The sequence below is a fragment of the Erinaceus europaeus genome, chromosome 19, assembly GCF_950295315.1.
Source record: "Erinaceus europaeus chromosome 19, mEriEur2.1, whole genome shotgun sequence".
Taxonomy (NCBI): Eukaryota; Metazoa; Chordata; class Mammalia; order Eulipotyphla; family Erinaceidae; genus Erinaceus; species Erinaceus europaeus.
Window position 1 is genome coordinate 14,413,115 of NC_080180.1, and position 22,032 is coordinate 14,435,146.

Consider the following 22,032-nt stretch of genomic DNA (forward strand, 5'->3'; position numbering starts at 1 on the left):
TCTCAAATGGTATGGAAATAAATAAGCACTCAATAATAATTATTTAATATGAATGTTAAATTTGACACTTTTGTGATGCCTTACTGCTGTAAATAATGCCATAGTAGGTAAGCATCATTCCATACGGTTTTCTCCAGACTCATTTCTCAAGTGTTGATATATCACTGTATTTAAGCCAATATATATGTATATATATATATATATACACTTATATGTATATATAAATATACACACACAAATATTAATGTCTTATAGATGAAGGTTCCAAATTGAACGACTATATATAAGAGGTATGGTTATTTTTCTTGGTTACTGAAGCTTTCAGTCTCTATAACTTGAGAACTCACACAAAATACGAGGAATTTTATTATATTCTAAGAGTTTATGACAAGGTATTTACAGTATCTTTAAAAGGTAAATAAATAATAGTTGTACCCTAACTGCTACTCTTGTCAACTACAATATAAAAGAGGATGAGCTAGAGAAAAGTTACTGATTTTTCCTTTGTCTTTTCCCTAGTGTACTTGTCTAAATGTCTACTTGCAAGATGACGAATTACCAGAAATAAACAAATGCTGAAAATAACACACTAACAGACTCTGACACAAATAAAAGCCTAGGAAACATAGGTGACAATGGAGAACAAAATATGCACACAGAAAAATCAAGTTAGCTTTGAACCACTAAGTTTCAAATGGAATAAATTAAACAGATTCTACTAAGTCACAGCAGCAGAGTATACCAAGAGATGTGAGTATAATTGTGAAGGTGCAGACACAAGTCTCACATTCATAATTCATTCCATACATAGCAAACTTAATGTCACACTCATGGTTTATTCCTGACCTTACATACTAATATCACACACCAATCTCTACCTGTTACACAAAGCAGAGCCTCAGGAAAATCTGCATAGCTGATTAGATCATAATAGATTATTATCAGATTAAAATTTCTATCCATTTTTCTTTTCATATTATAAATGTTTTTATGCAAAGAAAGAGAGCATTCCTGAAAGCATAGCATGTAAACTCTTCTGTTAGTATGAATGTTTCATTTAGGTAAGATTTCTTCCCATGGACTGTCACCAGGAATAGCATGAGCCAGTTGGTTCAGTCTATTAAAAATCTGGACTCTAGTACAGGTGATTCCTCAACCAAAGGAAGATGTGGGAATAGCTGTCAGATATGCAAACCACTCCAGCGCTCTCCACACACACTAAAGTGAGAAAGAATTACATTCCTCCTCTATAGTAAATGCTCTCAACAGATTTTTTTTTTCGTAGACCCCCTCATTGTACCTCTTTTAATCAATCTATGTCTCTCACTCTTTATCAAAGGAAAAGAAACGAAAAAGGAAAAAAATGGCTAGTGGAAGGAGTCAGGCGGTAGCGCAGCGGGTTAAGCGCATGTGAGGCAAAGCACAGGGACCAGCTTAAGGATCCCAGTTTGAGCCCCCGGCTCCCCACCTGCAGAGGAGTCGCTTCACAGGCGGTGAAGCAGGTCTGCAGGTCTTTCTCTCTCCCTCTCTGCCTTCCCCTCTTCTCTCCATTTCTCTTTGTCCTATCCAATAATAATAACTACAACAATAAAACAAGGGCAACAAAAGAGAGTACGATAAATAAATGTTTTTTTTTTAATTGACTAGTGGGATGGTAGAGCTCTGCAGACACCATGGCCCAGCCACTCTGAGAGAAAAAATGTATCACTGCTGAGATCTTAATCTGGGTATACTTTGAAGTTTACAATTATTTCTGATTGTTCCACACTGCTACCAGTGGATTGTGGGTACTGACATAAATAAAGCAAGTCCTTGTCAGGAATAAGAATGCCACTGACATGTCACTTATCTTTTGGCTGCATGATTTAAGTGAACATTTGTAAGAAGTTCAATGAAAAGCATGATGAGTAGGATGGGACACAGTCTTTTGGTGGTGGGAATGGTGTTTATGTACACTTCTAGTAAAGTGTAGTCATATAAATCACTAGTTAATTAATATGAGAGGGGAAAATTAATTGTATGTCTCAAAGTTTTTAAAACACAGACTGAGTCTTCTTAATATATAGGCTGTGTATTTGATATACAGAATCTCTCAAAAGCCTAGACCAAGTAGATCAGAGGCAACCAGTGGCACAGCTATTTACAAGATACTGGGTACTATACAGCAAACCCTAACAAAAGGACTTTTCAAAGTTAACCCAATTACCAAATAATGTCATGATAACATTAACTATCCAGTGTCTTTTTGAACCCTAAGATAGCAGGAACCTCACATATCCACTATAGAGCCTATATTTCCCCCAGTCCTGGAACCTTAGGATAGGGCCCACTTTCCCATATGCCTCTCCCAATCCATATCAAATAATACTGCATCAGCCGATCGCAACCTAATCAACGCAATGATTGCCACCTCAACATGCTTCACCTCAGACTGTGTCCAGAGACTTCAGGTGTGGAATGACAACCCTTCAGCTTCATTACTTGGGTGAGACCTTTCCTTTCATAGCATTCTCTAATTCCATCCCAGGTGGATCACTTTCTAACAAAGTCCCAAAACTTAGATATACACCAGGTTCTGTGATAGAGAGCATATGTTCACACGTATCCATAAACTACTGCAAAATATATACCTGAAAGCACAAGTACACTAGAGTTTGCAGTGAGTACCCCCCCAACACTTCCTCTCCACTATTCCAAGCTTTGGGTCCATGATTGCTCAACCATTTGTTTGGCTTTGTATGTTAACTCTTTTTTCAGCCACCAGGTTCCAGATGCCATCAGGATGCCGGCCAGGCTTCCCTGGACTGAAGACCCCACCAATGTGTCCTGGAGCTCAGCTTCCCCAGAGACCCACCCTACTAGGGAAAGAGAGAGGCAGACTGGGAGTATGGACCGACCAGTCAATGCCCATGTTCAGCGGGGAAGCAATTACAGAAGCCAGACCTTCCACCTTCTGCAACCCGCAATGACCCTGGGTCCATGCTTGCAGAGGGATAGAGAATGGGAAAGCTTTAAGGGGAGGGGATGGGATATGGAGATCTGGGTGGTGGGAATTGTGTGCAGCTGTACCCCTACTACCCTATGGTTTTTTTAATTTATCCTTTCTTAAATAAAAAATAAATTAAAAAAAGAAAAGAAAAGCATGATGAGGTGTCTTTTCTGCTTTTCTCTCTCATATACATTGTTATTTAAGCATTCTTTCATTGCATTCAGGAAAGTTCACAGCAGCTAGAGTGCAGAACTTACATGAGTTAAGTCCTGGGTTCAATTCTTTGCATCATGTTTGTCAAGGGGGTCTCTGGTCTCTCTCTCATATAAAGTAAGTCTTCAAAAGGTATTCTATTCTTGAAAGGAGTGTGAAGCATTTCAATAAATACTGTTTATAACATGTTATACACTTCTTACATAATTCCATGTACCCATTCAAAGTTACATTTCCATTTGGTCATGATCTGTTTTTTTATTCCATACTACAGACATCATTCATGATTCTTAAAGTAATAAAAGCTAAAATTAGCTGCTAGTTACAACAAAATAGAAACTACAAACTATGTCCTTGATCTTTAGGAAAAGTTTAAAAGTACTGAAGATAAATCTGAATGCTGGAATTGAAGAGATGTCATTTTGATTTAAAAAAATTTTTTAAATTGCACCAGTGTGCTTAATCTAGCATTAAGTTAGTGATGATTCCCTCTTTCAATATCATCTTTCTAATTATCAGTAATTGAGAACTAATTTCAGTACACAACTCTTATATTAAACAAGAAAAAAGCTACATGAAAAATAGCATGACCTTTTCAGTATTGCTTTGTCAGGATATTTCTCTAGAGACATTTATTCATTTCCAAAGCTTTCTGTATCTTCATAGAGCTTAGTAAGATACAGAATGTTCTTGATGTGACTCCAACTTGTACATTGAAAAGGAAGATGTATAAATTACAGCACAATACTGTGGTATAGTTAAAAATAGAATTATTGGAGAAAGATAAAGGCTGGGGGTATCCTACCCTGCCACTTGAAAAAAACTGGTCCCAAAATGAGTGCAGCCTACAATGTTCCTCAGATGTGACCATGAGCTATAAGCTCAGACCAATAGGGACTTAGAGGTTACACAGGCTCTGGCACTAAATATAAATATGCATTTACATATGGGCCCTGGAGTAGATGGATGGAGGTAAATAGTTAATTTTAGCCACAATTTTTTTCTATAAGAATAGAAGCTACTCCCTTCCCTAATCCAACTTTCTAGCCCTTTTCTCCACTCTGACACCATTCTCTCAGACAATATTCTTATCCAACCTCAGGCTGGCTACCAAACTCAAGCAAAACTACTATTGTTGTATGCCCCCAGGAACATGCCTAAGATGGTTCTCCTAGCTTTCTTCTACCCTAAAATCCCTAAGCTCATCTGCTGTGATCCTACTTTCTGGTTCCTGTTCATTAACCATCTTGTCTCAACTTAGGTCATGCTAAGGCTGCAGATGTTACCATGACTCCAACCTGACTTCTCTGGGAAGATGTGTCCTGGACCCTCGCATCTCCAGAGCTCTGGTCCACTAGGAAAAGATGGAAACAGACTGGGGGTATGGATTAACCTGTCAATGCCCACGCTCAGTAGAGAAGCAGCTACAGAAGCCAGAACTCCTACCTTCTGCTCCCCATAAACAATCTTGATCCATACTCCCAGTGGGGGAGAAGCGATAGGATGAAGATAAGAGGACTCTGCATTCCAGCTCCATCAGCACCCAGAGAGAGAGAAGGAAAAGGAGAGAGACATATGGAGGTAGCTATGATGTCATGAGTGACTTAGAGGGAAAAGGAGTATTGAATCAGAAAAAGAAGGAGCAACTATGTATAAATGTAGACCGATAGTTGTAGAGAAGATGGTTGGCCCATGTCTACAACTTCAGGGGAACTGTGGAGGATTGCAGTGGGGAGAGTGAAGATTCAGAACTCTGGTGGTGGGAATGGTGTGGATTCAAGTCTCTGTTGACATGTAATTCTGTAATATAAAAATATAAAAAATAAAAAGTAAAAGAATGATAAACACAAAAAAGATAAATTGCACACATTTGAGAAAAATATTTTAAAGATATGATCAACCATTTATGCTCAATAATTTGAGATTTTTCTCTTCTTCTTCTTCTAGCGTTTGCCCTTCTTCCATAGCCAGTCAACAGCGTCAGGTTGAGCCTGATGTAAAGTTTCGAGACTTCCTTTGAATCTGGAGAGGTGGCAGTCGTTGACTATGTGGGTCATAGTCTGTCTGGAGCCGCAGGGGCAGGTCGGGTCGTCTCTGGCTCCCCAGTAATGGAACATAGCGGCGCACCGGCCATGGCCTGTTCGATGGCGATTGAGGAGGGCCCGATCATAACGTGCCAGGTCAAAGCCGGGTTGACGCTTGCAGGGGTCTGTGATGAGGTGTTTGTTCTTTACCTCAGCTGACTGCCAACTCTGTTTCCAAGAGTCTGGAACAGAGAAGTTCAGTGTAGGCGTAGGGGACCAGATTGGGTGACGAGACGTCAAGCGTTGGACAGGGTGGGCGAAGATATCCGCGTATATTGGCAGGTCCGGTCGAGCGTAGACGTGGGAAATGAACTTAGATGATGCCGTATCCCGACGAATATCTGGCGGGGCGATGTTGCTAAGAACTGGCAGCCATGGAACCGGGGTGGAACGGATGGTTCCAGAAATTATCCTCATGGAGGAATATAATTTGGAATCGACCAAGTGGACATGGGGGCAACGGAACCATACTGGGGCACAGTATTCTGCAGTGGAATAGCATAATGCCAGAGATGATGATCGTAGTGTGGAAGCGCTCGCGCCCCATGAGGAGCTGGCCAGTCTTGCAATGATGTTACTCTTCGCGCCCACCTTTGCTGCAGTTTTTATGAGATGTTCATGAAATGACAGGGTGCGATTGAGAGTAATGCCAAGATAGACTAGCTGGGCTTCATGCCGGATTCTCGTATCGCCAAGCTGCACATTAAGCTCACGCGAGGCCGAGGCATGGTGTAGATGGAAAACAGATGATACCGTTTTTTGCAGTGCTAGGGATCAGTCGCCATTTTTTACAGTAATCAGATATCAGAGACGTGTCTTTCGTGAGTGTTTCCTCAAGGATGTCAAACTTGGATGCCTGAGTTGCACAGCAGATGTCATTGGCATAGATGAACTTCCTTGAAGAAGTTTCTGGGAGGTCATTGATGTAAATATTAAATAGCGTAGAAGCCAGAACAGAGCCCTGGGGGAGGCCACTTGAAACAAGTCTCCATCTGCTAGACTTGTCACCCAGATGCACCCGGAATCTTCTGTTTTGGAGAAGAAACGATACAGTGTTGGCCACCCATGGAGGCAGGCATCTTGAGATCTTGAGTAGGAGACCATGGTGCGAGACCGTGTCATAGGCTGCTGTGAGATCAACAAAGACAGCACCCATCTTTAAATTCTTCTGGAATCCATTTTCAATGTAAGTTGAGAGGGCCAGGGCTTGTTCGCAAGTAGATCGTCCTGAGCGGAAACCAGCTTGGGCGGGTGATAGGAATTTCTCTGTAAGAGGAGAAATACGTGGCAGAAGCAGCCTCTCAAGGAGTTTGTAACACACGGAGAGGAGAGAAATTGGTCTATAGCTGGCGGCCAGTGTTGGGTCTTTCTTTGGTTTCAAAACTGCTATTATCTTTGCACAACGCCAAATTTTGGGCATAGATTCGGATTTCAAGATGTGGGACAAGAATGTAGTGAGCCACTTCTTTGCCGCGGGGCCCAAGTTAAGAATGAGTTCTGGGGTGATGTTATCATAGCCAGCAGCTGTTCCTGGTTTAACCCTCTTCAAAGCGTCTTCCAGTTCAGACAGTGTAAAGGCAGAGAGTTTTGGAGATGGACAAGATAAACGGAAGTGGGATGACCACTCATGGGAAATTTCTCTTTTCCGACTGGGTCAATCTTAGCACGTCCAACTTGAGTTAGGTGACTGGCCACTGAGTTTGGAGATACGGGAGGATGGGAGGTGGGAGAGGGTTGGCTACCGGCACCCAGACTATGAAGAAGCTTCCAGGCCTTCCTACTTGAGTGGGTGAAGTTCAGACTTTCCGTGAGTTGTTGCCAGCGGGCTTGGCGTGCTGCATCCAGGGAGGCAATGAGATGGCCAGCCACATCTGGGTCGCCTGACTCATCATAATGCTTTAGTAGTTGCTCACATTCAGCATCAAGACAAGGCGTATAGTTAGCACGTCTCCCACAAGGAATAGCTTGGGAAGTTGCTTTGAAGATGGCTTGGCGGAAGCGCCTGTAGGAATCTTCAGAGGGAATAGAGTTAATTGGAATTGCAGGAATAGATTTGTTGGTAAGATCACTGAACAGGCGCCAGTTTGCTTTCCAAAAGTTCCATCTTAGTTTCTCCGAGCACAGAATCAGTGGGAGCTGGAGACCAATGTGGATGATAGCTGGGCGGTGATGACTGTGCGGGAAGATCTTGAGAACTTGTCTCGTAGCGGGAAAGACTTGGCCGTTGACTGTGCTAATCCAGCACAGGTCCGGTGACGAGTCTTTATTCCATCCAGCACTGAGCCTGGCTGTTTGGGATCTTATAATAGGGAGAGGTCATTCACTGAAGCCCAGTCGGCTAAGATAGAGCCATCAGCACGAGTGGAGGAATATCCCCAGTCTTGGTGATGACTATTAAAGTCTCCAACGTAAACGGCTGGGTGATTCGGGCTAGGCAGGACCTCATTATCCCATGAGGCACTGGGAGGCTTATATACATTGACAAGCTGAATAGTTCCAATAGTAATGGAGTCGTAGAAGGTCGAAGAGGTGGTCCAGGAGGTGGCGCAATGGATAAAGCATTAGATTCTCAGGCATGAGGTCCAGAGTTCAATCCCTGGCAGCACATGTACCAGAATGATGTCTGGTTCTTTCTCTCTCTCCTATCTTTCTCATAAATAATAAAAATAAAATCTTAAAAAAAAAAAAGAAGGTCGAAGAGGCTGTATGGTAAATGTCCGCAATACAATTTAGCGTAGATGGCTCGGCCGTGTTTAGGATGGAGATTATAGCATATTAAATCGAATCCACTGATGGTGAATCGAGCAGCTTCATCGACTGCTATATGTGTTTCTTGTAGGCAAATAACATCTGTCTGATGCTGTATCACCAATTGACCAATAAGAACGCGTTTGGCAAAGGACAGCCCCTCAACATTGAATTGGAGGACTCGAAGAGCAGGACCAACAGCTTGAAAGCTGTCGGGAGCTGCTTGTTGCTGACTTTGAAAGTGACTGGGATCCATGTGGATTCAGTTGGCTAGGAAGGATCGTCAGTTTCCCCAATGAATGGGTACTCACAGGATGCACCACGGGAAGGTCGATCCAATGCATCTCTACTACTAGATTTTTCTCTACTAAATATTCTCACAAAGTTCACATGCTTCAGAATTAATTTGATATGAAATATCCCTAGGAAAATATTCACACAGAAATAGTATGGGATAAAGGCCTACAGCATGAGGAATGGAAAAACGTATTTGGAATACATCATTTTAATCCTAGGAATAATTGCAAAACCTTTTGCCTTCTTGATTAAATGTCAACTCTATAGAATACAGGTAGTTAGTATGCATTTCTGTATAATTAGGCCCTTTCTAACCTACTTTTGAAAGTTATTATAAGCTAATTTCAGATAACACTGCTTACTTATTTATTCATCATCAGGTTTATTTCTGGGGCTGGGTACATGTACTATAATTCTACGGCTCCTGGTAGGTATTTTCTTTTCTTTAGAGACAGAGGAAAACAGGAAGAAAGAGAAACATATAAGTGGAACAAGAAACAGAGATACTTGAAACACTACTGTTTATGATGCTTCACCACTGCAAATGGGGGCTGGAGACTTGAAGCCAGAGGCCTACACTTGGTAACCTGTGCATGCTACTAGCTGTGTTACCACCCAGTTCCTGTAATGATAAATTAATAAAAGAAGAAAAAAATCTCTGTGAGAAATAGAATTACTTTATTCAGAATTTTTCTTATAGATTTGAAGATATTTTGATTTAATACTTGCTACCCAAAACTAGTTATGGACTCAAATGAGTCCTTATTTGTAGAAATTATTACTATTTTTCTTTACTAGAAGTAAAAAATGACTAGAATGAAAGAATAAATGCAATTATTCAGTGATGACTTATTGTGTACTATATATTTTTGTTTGTTTATTTGTTTGTTTTAACCTAACAAAAAAGGTGAGTGAAATTAGCAATAAGAAAGATAAGAATTCCATATTGGGAAGTGGACAGTGACACATTCTGAGAACACAAGTGACAATGTGGGAGGGAGGACCAGAATTCAAGATAACTACCTGCTAGGTTCACTCACATATGGGAGATAGAAAACTAAAATATGGTAGTCGGGCGGTAGCGCAGCGGGTTAAGCGCATGTGGCACAAAGTGCAAGGACCAGAGTAAAGATCCTGGTTCGAGCCCCCAGCTCCCCACCTGCAGAGGGGTGGTTTCACAAGCAGTGAAGCAGGTCTGCTGGTGTCTTTCTCTCCCCCCATCTTCCCCTCCTTTCTCCATTTCCCTCTGTCCTATCCAACAACGATGATATCAATAACAATAATAACTCCAACAATAAAACAACAAGGGCAACAAAAGGGAATAAATAAATATTTTTAAAAAAGAAAAAAAATACATTAACATGCAAAAAAAAAAAAAAGACTTTTTGACACCATAGACTGATAACTCCCTTGATCGCACTACCAATATGCTCAGGAGAATTTTGGCATGATACACAATTTAGGGATCACTTTATATTCTTTTTACTTCTAGAACTCAAATGGTTCAGCTAACATCTCGTATCTGTTATACGCTAAAGACATAATACATATTTAATGGATAGATTTTTTTAAAGATGAAGTGTTTATAAAGGATTATATAAATGTAGGAGTAAACTTTTGCCCATTATGCCATTTTAAAAAAGGATTACCAAGGGCAAATACTATTATTCAAAATAACAAACATAGGGATGACAAGTCACATGACAAATTGCATGAAAACATTAAATCACTATTAGCATATTATATAGCAGTGGAAGAGATTATATATAGTATTGCGCCGCCCCGTCACGACCACCAGAGAGACTGACAAAGTCATCTCCTCTGGACCTGCATTCAAACTTCAAAGAAGCTGGGCAGAAGGATGGGAATGGGTCGACGCATTCTCCCCCCGTTATTGCTACAAACAATTATACTGTCACAACTGATTAATAATGCTTTGGCAGTGCCTGGTGGGAATGGAGAGTCAGAAGCACCCCCTCTCCCTTACACAGGAGCATATCTGAAAGTTACATTATGAAAGTGGAAAAGGTGGGTCAACATAGACGGACAAAACAAGTCATGTTATGACTTGCCCCTCATAGAAACAATACAGAGATTGAGGCCTCCCAGGTACAAGTTGACATATTAAACAAAGAAAGATTAATAGTTAAACTGTACCAGACCTAGATGAGCAGTGGTCCACGACTAGGCAAAGATCTGTATGCCCCCATAGAAGATTAATGGTAGAGATAGCCCTCAGCAAAAGTCTAAAACAATTCTGGGTATGACCTCCCCTGGGAACAGAATGATACAAAGTACTGTACCCATTCTTTACAGTTATAGGGGAATAACATGTAGCTTGCCAAAGCCACAAGACTATTGTTACTTCTTTATGAGCTGGTTGCTTAGGCAACCTGAATGTAACCTGAAAAAAGTATAAAAGCTAATGCAGTTTCACTATTAAAACGAGTCCAGATTCACCCTCCAATAGAGTGTGGTGTCTATCTGTTCTCCCTCGTGCTGACTCCTGACGCACCTGGGAGGTTGCCTTCAAGACCCCTGACCCTCCTGCTGCTCATCCACTGAGTGGTCCGCGGCATAGTATCATTTAATTAGCTCTATGACTTGGAGGTGTCAACAAAACTTTTGATGCGACAGAGTATCTCTTAAACATTGTAAGTACAGAATTTTCTGTGTTGTATCGTTTTTAAGAATTTCAATATTGACTGGTCAAAATGAGCACACATCACTATTAAAAGAGTGTATCAAAAATGGTCTAATTAATATTGGACTATTAGCAAATTTAAACCGAAGTGGCACATTTTTCAAAGCTGTGGGATTTAAATCAGTTCCTTGCATGAATAATCCTGAGTTAATCTGTGCCAGATAATTAAAATAGAACACATAGTGCTGCATAATTAAATCTTTGAACTCTTGTTCTCCCATGGCCAGATGACTTCAGTCTGCTGACTGATGAACTGAATGTACAATAACATAGTCTGTCCTATACATCTTGACAGAGAGGCTTAGGGGTTCTGAAGAGAACTGAAATTTAAAGAAACTGCATAACAATGAGCTATTTTAGTTAACAATAAAAATAACATTTATGCCACTACTTGAAATTGCTTATACTTCTAAGCTTCTGTCTCTTGTTAAAATTAAAGTATTTATGCCATTAAATTATTAAAGAGTTCAGTGTAGATAAGGTAACATTATTATTTACATGTGACACGATAATCTTACATTAAAAGTATTGTAACCCTATAAGGTACACACCAATATCATCTCTCTATTTTATCTATACTGAAGCAGACATTCAGTAGTCAACCTATAATGGTAATGTAATAATATTCATCAAGTGTAACGAATGATACTAAGGAGAAATTTTAATGATAGAAGAAAACTAACCAAGGATAAATGGAGTCAGCAGTGCTTTCTAGATATTTTGTGTGTTTTATTTTTTATTATTATTTTAAATGTCTTTCCTTTATTTTCTTAATCTTTATTTATTTGTTGGATAGAGAAATTGAGAGGGAAGTGTTTGTGTGTGTGTGTGTGTGTGTGTGTGAGAGAGAGAGAGAGAGAGAGAGAGAGAGAGAGAGAGACCTACAGCACTACTTTGCCACTTGTGAAGCTTTCCCTCTGCAGGTGGGGACTTGGGGCTCAAACCTGGGTCCCTGCTCACTGTAACATGTGCGCTCAACCAGGTGCGCCACCACCTGGCCCCTGTATGTTTTATTAAAACAGGTTAGTTTGAATATTAAACTAAAACAAAATCTAGAGGCTGTGAGATAGTTTAGCCAGTAGCCATGTTAAAGATCTGGGTGTAAATATTTGTAGCCTACCTGCATGTTAGCTATCAGGTTCACGCAAAAAAAACACTAAAGTCATGGACCTCTTGGACCATACCTGAAATAGACTTCATAGCTTCTTCTTACACAAAAAATCCCTAATTTCATTTCCTCTATTCCTACATTTAAATTCCTATTTCTTAAACTATTTAACCTACTTTCTATCTTGCCGCCTTTCATCCACCAAGTTGCAGACGCTACTAGCATTTCATCCTTATTTCCCTGGGCTGAGGACATCTCCATGTGTCCTGGAACTTCACCTCTCGAGAGCCCATCCCAACTAGGGAAAAACAGAAACAGGCTGGGAGTATGAATTAACCTTTGAATGCCCAAGTCCAGCAGAGAAGCAATTACAGAAGCCAGACCTTCAACCTTCTGCACCGCATAAAGACCCTGGGCCCATGCTCCCAGAGGGATAAAGAATAGAAAAGCTTCCAAATAGAGGGGATGGAATATGGAACTCTGCTGATGGTAACTGTGTGTAATTGTACCTCTCTTATCCTACAGTCTTGTGGATCATTATGAAATCAATTTAAAAAATGTAAAAGAATAGGGAAGCAACATGGTATTTGTGTGAATTGCTTCTTACAAAAGTTGAGTGTTTTGATTCACTGTTCACATATAGTATAATTGAAAAAGAGCTCTTTGCTTACTGCTAGAAAATTCTATCTTGGGGGGAGTCCAGCGGTAGCGCAGTGGGTTAAGTGCACAAGGCGCGAAGTGCAAGTACCTGCATAAGGATCCCGGTTCATGCCCCCAGCTCCCCACCTGCAAGGGGGGGAGCCCTTCACAAGAGGTGAAGCAGGTCTACAGGTGTCTATCTTTCTCTCCCCCTTCTGTTTTCCCCTTCTCTCTCCATTTCTCTCTGTCCTATCTAACAACAACGACATCAATAACAACTACAACAACAACCATAAAAATCGGGTCACTTCACAGGCGGTGAAGCAGGTCTTCAGGTGTCTTTCTTTCCCCATCTTCCCCTCCTCTCTTTGTTTCTCTCAGCCCTATCCAACAACGACGACATCAACAATAATAACTACAACAACAGTATAAACAACATGAGCAAAAAAAGGAAATAAATAAATATTAAAAAAATAAACAAGGGCAACAAAATGGAAAATTAAAAATAAATAAATAAATATTATAAAAGAAAATTTATCTTGGGGTCAGGGCGGTAGTGCAGTGGGTTAAGCACACATAGTGCAAAACACAAGGATCAGCTCAAGGATCCTGGTTTGAGCCCCTACTCCCCACCTGAAAGGGGGGGGTCACTTCACAGACGGTGAAGCAGGTCTGCAGGTGTCTTTCTCCCCCCCCATCTTCGTCTTCCCCTCCTCTCAATTCTCTGTCCTGTCCAACAACAATGACAGCAATCACAACAATAATAACAATGTTAAATAACAAGGGCAACAAAAGGGAAAAAAAAACTAGCCTCAAGGAGCAGTGGATTTCTATGCATTGCAGGCACCAAGCCCCAGTGGTAACCCTGGAGGCAAAAAAAAAAAAAAAAAAAAAGAGAAAAAAGAAAAGGACAAGAACAATTCTATCTTTAAAATTAGCTAGGTGTAACGAGTTATTTGTAAATTACTTTTTAAAAAATCTCAGTTTATCTGTTAATAAAAATAGTGTGTAACTCACCGTTAGAATAAAGACAGCCACCATAATGAGGTTTAGTAAGATTAAAACTTTAAGTCACATTATATACAGATGCATGTTATTGTAGAGATCATAACAACATAATATCGTATACATTAAAATCAAATATTTTCTGTGCCATAAGCACAAAAAATGAAATATATGATTACTTGATCCTAACACCAACCCTTGAAAAAGGCCCAATGATGGTATCTTCAATGCAGTGCACAACAGAGTTTAGTGGTATATAGTGGTATATAGTACAATAAAGCAAATCATAAGGCAGTCTGAATTTTACTGGTAGAGAAAAAATACTTGATGTAAAGAGATAATATATTATTGTCATTTTGTAATCTATTGTGGTTATTCTCCCACTTTATTATGAGGGAATTGTTGAGAGAGATTTACTCACACTAGTTATGGTTAATTAGTGGCAAAGCCAGAGTTCTGTAATTGTTTTTCAAATATGTGCTCTTAATCTTCAAAAAACAACCTATTTGTCATTCTGCAACTCTTCTTTAATTATAGAAGAAAAACTGATAAATGCTAAATTCCAAAAACATAATTTCATATGCATATCTTAAAATTTAGATATTAGGATAGCATTTACCATAATTGTTAATATATTTTTCAGTATATATGCTATTTTTATACACAAATACAAGAAACAATGGGAAAGAAATTATAGACTATTACTACTATTCAACTTTTTTTCATTTCATTTTAATGAAAGAGACAGAAAGATCCAGAGGGCAAAAGGAAGAGAGGGAGTGAACCCTCAGTTCTGGTTCATGGTGATGCTAGAGAATGAACCTGTAACCTTGGAACCTCAGGCATGAAAGCCTTTTGCATAGTCATTATGATCACCCCAGCTCACTATTTAGCTCTTAAATTACATAGCAATATATATAATATATGCAATTATCATAAAGAACTAGCTTACTATTATGGAGTGAAAGGTAGTTAAAGATACCTTAAGGGATATATTAAAGAAGCAACAATCATGACTAGGCTGAAAATGACAAGCTTGGGAATAAAGTTTGGAAACCCTAAATTTTAAAACCTTTTAGACTAATTCATCTGGCCGGTCCAGGATGATGTAATTTTTAGTAAATTTAAATCCAACTGCAAAATGGTTGCAAAATTCCTTCCCAGCAGAACCTAGTTCAGTATATAAGTGAGTCAGTGGGAGGCATGTGGATGTTAAAACAGTTGTTGTATAGTCTCTTGTGTTATCACAATAGTATATCTCCTTTGGTTCTACCTTAAGCAGAAACATTCCAGAAGGGTCCTTCTGGAAGGTGTGCATTATTCAAGACAAATTCATTTTTTTTAAGTTTTTTTTTTTGTTTATTTGTTTTTCAGATAGAGACAGGGAGTCTCTGAGAGGGAGAAGGAGAGGGAGAATGAGCCCAGCACTGAAGACTTCTTTAATACACTGTGGGCGAAGCTCAAATCTGAGTCACACACTTGACAACACAATACACTATTCAGTTTTGCTAGCCTACCAATGCATTTCTGTTTAGTTACTGAGGCAATGATGGAAAATGGCTAGAGAACATGAATAGAGTTTCACACATATAAAGATGACCTTGTTCAGTTCACTATTAAAATCATTCTTTGCAGACATTCTCCTTTATTATTTTCCAAATCACTTTCCTGGGAGGCTAGTGACTTACAGCATCATTCTTGACACATAGGTAAAATTCACTCGCATGTGCTATATTAAAAAGAGAGACAACAGTTGAGCTCACATGGCATAAAGATCCTGGTTCCCCGTTCGAGCCCCCAGCTCCCCACCTGCAGGGGAGTCGCTTCACAAGCAGTGAAGCAGGTCTGCAGGTGTCTATCTTTCTCTCCCCGTCTTCCCCTCCTCTCTCAATTTCTCTCTGTCCTACCCAACAACAACATCAATAATAACTAAAACATTAAAAAAAAGGGCAGCAAAGGGGAATATTTTTTTTAATTTTAAAAGACAATAAGGTAATATTCCAGTAATTTATTGGTGTAGTCATGTAAGCTAACACTTCATGCAACCTTTCCTTCAGCTCCTTTCAAAGCTCCGGATTCATAGACAGAACTTCATTTCCTAACCAACTGTTGTCATGTGTAGGTCAGAAAAAAAATCTAACTGTGTGAATACTATAGATAGCATGGAAGTTTTGTGACCTATTACTTCTATACTAAAGACGAGAAAAATACAAAAATTCTTGAAGGACATTGGTTATCTAGGTTTTGCTTCCAAACACCACGAGTTTATGATATGGTTCACCTATATAGGATCTTCCAAAAGTCCTAAATAATGTCATTATCAGTGAAAGTTAAAATACCATTAAATTTTATGTCTCCGGTGGCTGAGTAGCAGGGTAGATTCAGCTCCCATAAGAAGCCAGCCTATTGAATGCCTGTGGACATTAGACTTTCAGACTGGCAAAGGATATTCCTTTGATGCTAATTAATGTTACACTAACATATGAGTAGACATAAATGTTCCTGTGTTTATTGTTACCTTATATGCTATGTTGTTACATGCCTCTGTCCTCAAACAATTGGTACTACTAAAGCAAAAATGATATTATTATATTCCATCTAATCACCATCTAGTTTACCACCATCTAACCTTACTGCCTTGTACGTAGTGTGTTATTTGGGAACACTTATGGTATTCACCTGAATTTAATGCATTTATGATAATAATAAATGCCCACATACACAGGGTACCCAGATGAACATGGGTATGCATATGTACACAGATATCTGAAGAAGATATTTATATATGCTACTCAGGCTCATTAAATGAAGCTGTGCCCAATACTCTGAGCCATTTTTTTCCCAATTTCCATGATAACTGAAGATATCTGAAGTCAAGTCATTTCAGCTATTCCATGCCTACTTTCTGTATTAATCTGCTTTTTAAATTTCATTCTATGTACTTATCATAAACCATACTTGCTAAATCATATATACATACCATTACCTAGTTAAACTAAGGTCATTGTAAAACCACAAGGTTCTACAAGAGCAGTTTCTCATGAACATATTTTAGAAGATTAATATAATTAGTTTTAGTAATTATGGGATTGATACATTCACAGATTGGTCCAATTAGCCTTTGAACAGTCTTGATGGCTGAATTGAAGAACTAATAAAGCATCTGGCTGTTCTCCTCATAACTTTTACACTTGGTTTATTAACACCTGCACTTTTGGCAAACTAATTGGCCAAAGGTCTCAAACTTAGCCTATCAGTTTTCAATATCACATTGTCTGAAATGAATATTTACCCTTTTTGAATACTTGATTTATGACAATGATCAGAAATTTTCATTTAAGATAAGAGGGAGTATGAAAGACTGTCTTTGTATGAGAATCAATAGTTCTAGAAAATCTTGAAATACTGAATAAAATACATAAAGCTAAAATGACTACTTTTCATATTGTCATTTGGTAATTTTTGTAGATTTTATTTACATGCTCTAGATTCTGATAAACAGCTTGCCTCATAATTTCTCTTAAATCTGACCATATTTCTGCTTAGCACAACAAATAAAATTTATTTCAAAGTTACTTACATATATTTACAAAATTACTACTATTAAATGATGGTAATACATGTATATAAGCTCTGCAAATATTTTTACTCCACAGAATAAATCCAGTTGTATTTTTTAAATTTTTATTTATAAAATGGAAATACTGAAAAGACCATAGGATAAAAGGGGTACAATTCCACACAGTTCCCACCACCAGAATTCTGTATCCCATTTGTTTTAATTTTAATATAACATGGAAATCTCCCAGACACTAAGTTAAGGTCATTTACTATGATAAATCCTACAATGCATAGCATTCAGCTTATTCAGCTCAGGCAGTAAATGAAAGTTATTTAAGTGTAAACTTCTAATTATAAAGTATGGCTAGTGTTCAGTTACCATATTGTGTGCAATACAAATTTTTATTCATTTCTGTATTACCTTAAACCTAACTGAATTTGTACCTTTCCATAATCATTCTCTCAACAACTTATCCAGATCCCACCAGATATGAATCTAACTTCAGAAAATACTGATAAGCCATACTTTGTTTAATAAAAACCCTATTTTGTATTTTAATAAGGTAAGGTTATTTAATTTTATGAGTTATAGAATAGAGCATCATTCAGCTCTGGTATATAGATACAAGATAGAACTGAGGGTTTCAAGAATGCAACTTCTTTACTGAGGAGCTATCTTCCCATTTCAAAATGTCTTACTTTGATGCTACAGTGGTTTATCTGCAATTATAGAAATAATTACTAATGTTTCCATTAAAATATTTTAAAATAATTCCATCAGTAACTTCATAACTTGCCCTTAAATATACATTTTAATTTAACTCTCTCTCTCTATGTGTGTGTATATATATATATACTTTTTTTTCTGTAAGGGTTATTGTTGGGGCTTGATGCCAGCACTATGAATCCACTACTCCAGGCAGACATTTTCTCTTCCTCTCTTTTTTGTTTCTTCCTTCCTTTCCCTTTTTTTTTTTCCTTTTCCTTCTTTCAAACTTGATAGGACAGAGAAATTGAGAGGGGAGGGGAGAGAGAGAGAGAGAGAGAGAAAGATATGACACCTGCAGACCTGCATCACTATTTGTGAAGTGACTCCCCTGCAGGTGAGGAGCCAGGGGCTCAAACCCAGGTCTTGTGCGTGGTAATGTTTGCAGCTGTGCCCCTGCCAGAGCCCTGACACTTACATTTTAACTATTAAATGGGGAAACTATCTTCAACAAATGGTGTTGGTTAAACTGGATTGAAACATAACAGAATGAAACTGAACAACTACATTTCACCACACACAAAAGTAAACTCCAAATGGATCGAAGACATGGATGTTAATCATCATATACTTAAAGGAAAATATTGACAGAACCCTTTTCTATCTAAGTTTTATAGACATCTTCAATGACACAAGTTAATTGTAATGAAGGCAAAAACAAAAATAAAACCAATGGGACTACATAAAGTTGAACAGCTTCTGCACAGCAACAGAAAGTACCATGCAAACAAACAGATTCCATACAGAATAGGATAAGAACTTTACATGTTGGGAGTCGGGCAGTAGCGCAGCGGGTTAAGCACATGTGGCACAAAGTCCAAGGACCTGCGTAAAGATCCCGGTTCGAGCCCCCGGCTCCCCACCTACAGGGGAGTTGCTTCACAGGCGGTGAAGCAGGTCTGCAGGTGTCTTTCTTTCCCCTTCTCGGTCTTCCCCATCTCTCTCCATTTCTCTCTGTCCTGTCCAACAACAACATCAATAACAACAACAATAATAACTACAACAATAAAACAAGGGCAACAAAAGGAAATAAATAAATAAATAAATAAAAGAACTTTACATGTCATACATCAGACAAAAGACTACTAACCAACAATATGTAAAGAGCTCACCAAACTCAACAACAACAACAACAAAAATGGCCCCATCCAAAAGTGGGGCAAGACTATGAAGAGAATCTTCACTAAGGAGGTTGATCCTAAAGGTTTCAATAAATTGCACAGAAGCCCTTCTCAGGGCAAAACTCCTACATGAACAGAAGAAAGGCAGGCCCTGGAGTGCTTCCAGAAACCACTAGATTCGTCCAGTCACCACTAACTACAGTTTTCTGAGAATGAAGGTTGTATTGCAGTCACTCCAGCAAGCTATGCTGAACATATAGACTGCCAACCTTCACTGCTGTACAGTGAAGAGATATGTATAAGATAAAATGTCACCACACTCTATGCCATGAACACTCTGTAACCTAAATCCATTACCTCTTTATTCATGCAGTGTTTCCCTGGTGGCTGTGAAATTTCTTATTGGAGTCCAGAGTTCCAAGAAGGTTGATACATATAAATATATATAATTGTGTGTGTGTGTGTGTGTGTGTGTGTGTGTTTAATAAGAGAGAGGAAGGGGGAGAGAATGAGAAAGAGACAGAGCACTGCTCAGTTCCGTTCCGGCTTATGGTGGTACAGGGGACTAAACCTAGGGTTTTGGAGTCTCAGGCATGAAGCCTTTTTGTATAACTATTGTGACATCTCCCTACCCAACCCAACCCCATTTTGAAAGCTTTCTGTTTTACACCGTGGCTGCACAATTCCACAGCTCCCAGTAGACTGGCTCTCCTATTTTTTTTTTCTTTTTCAATATTAGATGAGAGGAAAAAAAATAGGGGGAGACTGAAGGAAGAAGATATCACAACACTGCTCTACTTCTCAGGAAGTTCCCCTTTGTGTGCTCTTCCCATGTGGTAACATGGGACCGCTGGTGCCCATGAACACAAACTGTGTACTCTGGGGAAGCTGTCTGCTCCAGTTATTATTATTTTTTTTGCCTCCAGGGTTATTGCTGGAGCTCTGTGCCTGCACCAGAAATCCACTGCTCCTGGAGGCTATCTTTTTTTCTCCCCTTTTGTAGCCCTTGTTATATTGCTGTTGTGGTTATTATTATTGTTGTTGTTATTGGTATCATTGTTGGATAGGACAGAGAGAAATGGAGAGAGGAGGGGTAGACAGAGGGGGAGAGAAAGATAGACACCGGCAGGCCTGCTTCACCGCTTACCGCTTGTGAAACAACCCCCCTGCAGATGGGGGAACGTGGGACTGGAGCCCTGATCCTTATGCTGGTCCTTCCCCTTCCTGCTGTGTGTGCTTAACCCGCTGCATTACCACCTGTCCCCACAGTTATCTTTTTTTTTTTTTAATTTATTTTCCCTTTTGTTGCCCTTGTTTTTATTGTTGTAGTTATTACTGTTGTTATTGTTGTAGTTGTTGTTGGATAGGACAGAGAAATGGAAAGAGGAGGTGAAGACAGAGAGGGGGATAGAAAGACAGACACCTGCAGACCTGCTTCACTGCCTGTGAAGCGACTTCCCTGTAGATGGGGAGCCAGAAGCTCAAACCGGGATCCTTATGCCAGTCCTTGAGCTTTGCACCACCTACGCTTAACCCGCGGCGCTAATGCCCGACTCCCCAGTTATCTTATTTTTTATAATGCAGAAAAATAACCACTTTGTGGAATTGTTTTAAATTGTTTTTTTCTTTTTGAAATCTCATAACATAACCAATATAAAATGTCATTCTTTAATACTTGACGATTGTACATCTGCATGTCCCTTAATTTAGCAGGGTTAGAAGTTGTTATTCAAGGCACTGCCTGACTGTGGGTGGGGGAAGATAACAATGGTCTTTGCATAAGTGTCTTTTGGAGCCTGAGGCTCCAAAGTTCCAGGTTCAATTGCCCACACCACCTTAAGCCAGAGTTGAGCAGCGCACTGATCAAAACAAAACAAAACCAACTAAAAAGCCTTCATTAAGTATCTTATTTGTTAGTATATGATAGCAAGATAACAGAATGTGCAATTTCTTTTACATCGGCCAAGCATTGTGGTAAGTAACGAAGTATGTTAACAGAAAAGTCAGCATAACTCATAGTGGAAAGGAATGTATACACCATAGATTGTTTTGAGAAAGTAGACTATCCTCCTAAAGATACTCACATGACTTGGTTAAATAACATAAGAAACTATCGTATTTTAATTTTTTATCAGATACTTTATTATTATTTTTTAAATTTATTTATTTTCCCTTTTGTTGCCCTTGTTTTAGTTATTATTGTTGTTACTGATGCCACCATTGTTAGACAGGATAGAGAGAAATAGAGAGGAGGGAAAGACAGAGAGGGGGAGAGAAAGACAGACACCTGCAGACCTGCTTCACCGCTTGTGAAGCGACTCCCCTGCAAGTGGGGATCCAGGGGCTTGAACCAGGATCCTTACGCTGGTCCTTGTGCTTTGCACCACGTGCACTTAACCCGCTGAGCTACCGCCCTACTCCCTATCAGATACTTTAAAATTGAGGTATCTGACAGAACAAATCTGATTACAGATTACAGAACTATTTACATCATAATAAGATTATTCTCCATATATAAAATAGAAGAACAAAGGAAATCAAGTCTGAGTGGGCTCTCAGTATGCTATCACACATGACTGAGGCCCTAGGTTTATTCCACCTCCCACAAACAAAACAGAACAAGATATAAAGAGGGTAAAAATTTTAATATTACTTAAATTTGATTATGTTTGACTACTAGTATAGGAGTTCTACTGGCTACTTAAAATGTGTAAAATCTAAGAATTGTATCAAATTTACCTGTAAATTTTATTAAGCTTCAATGAATTCCAATTTATGGGGAGATCTTGTAAACAAA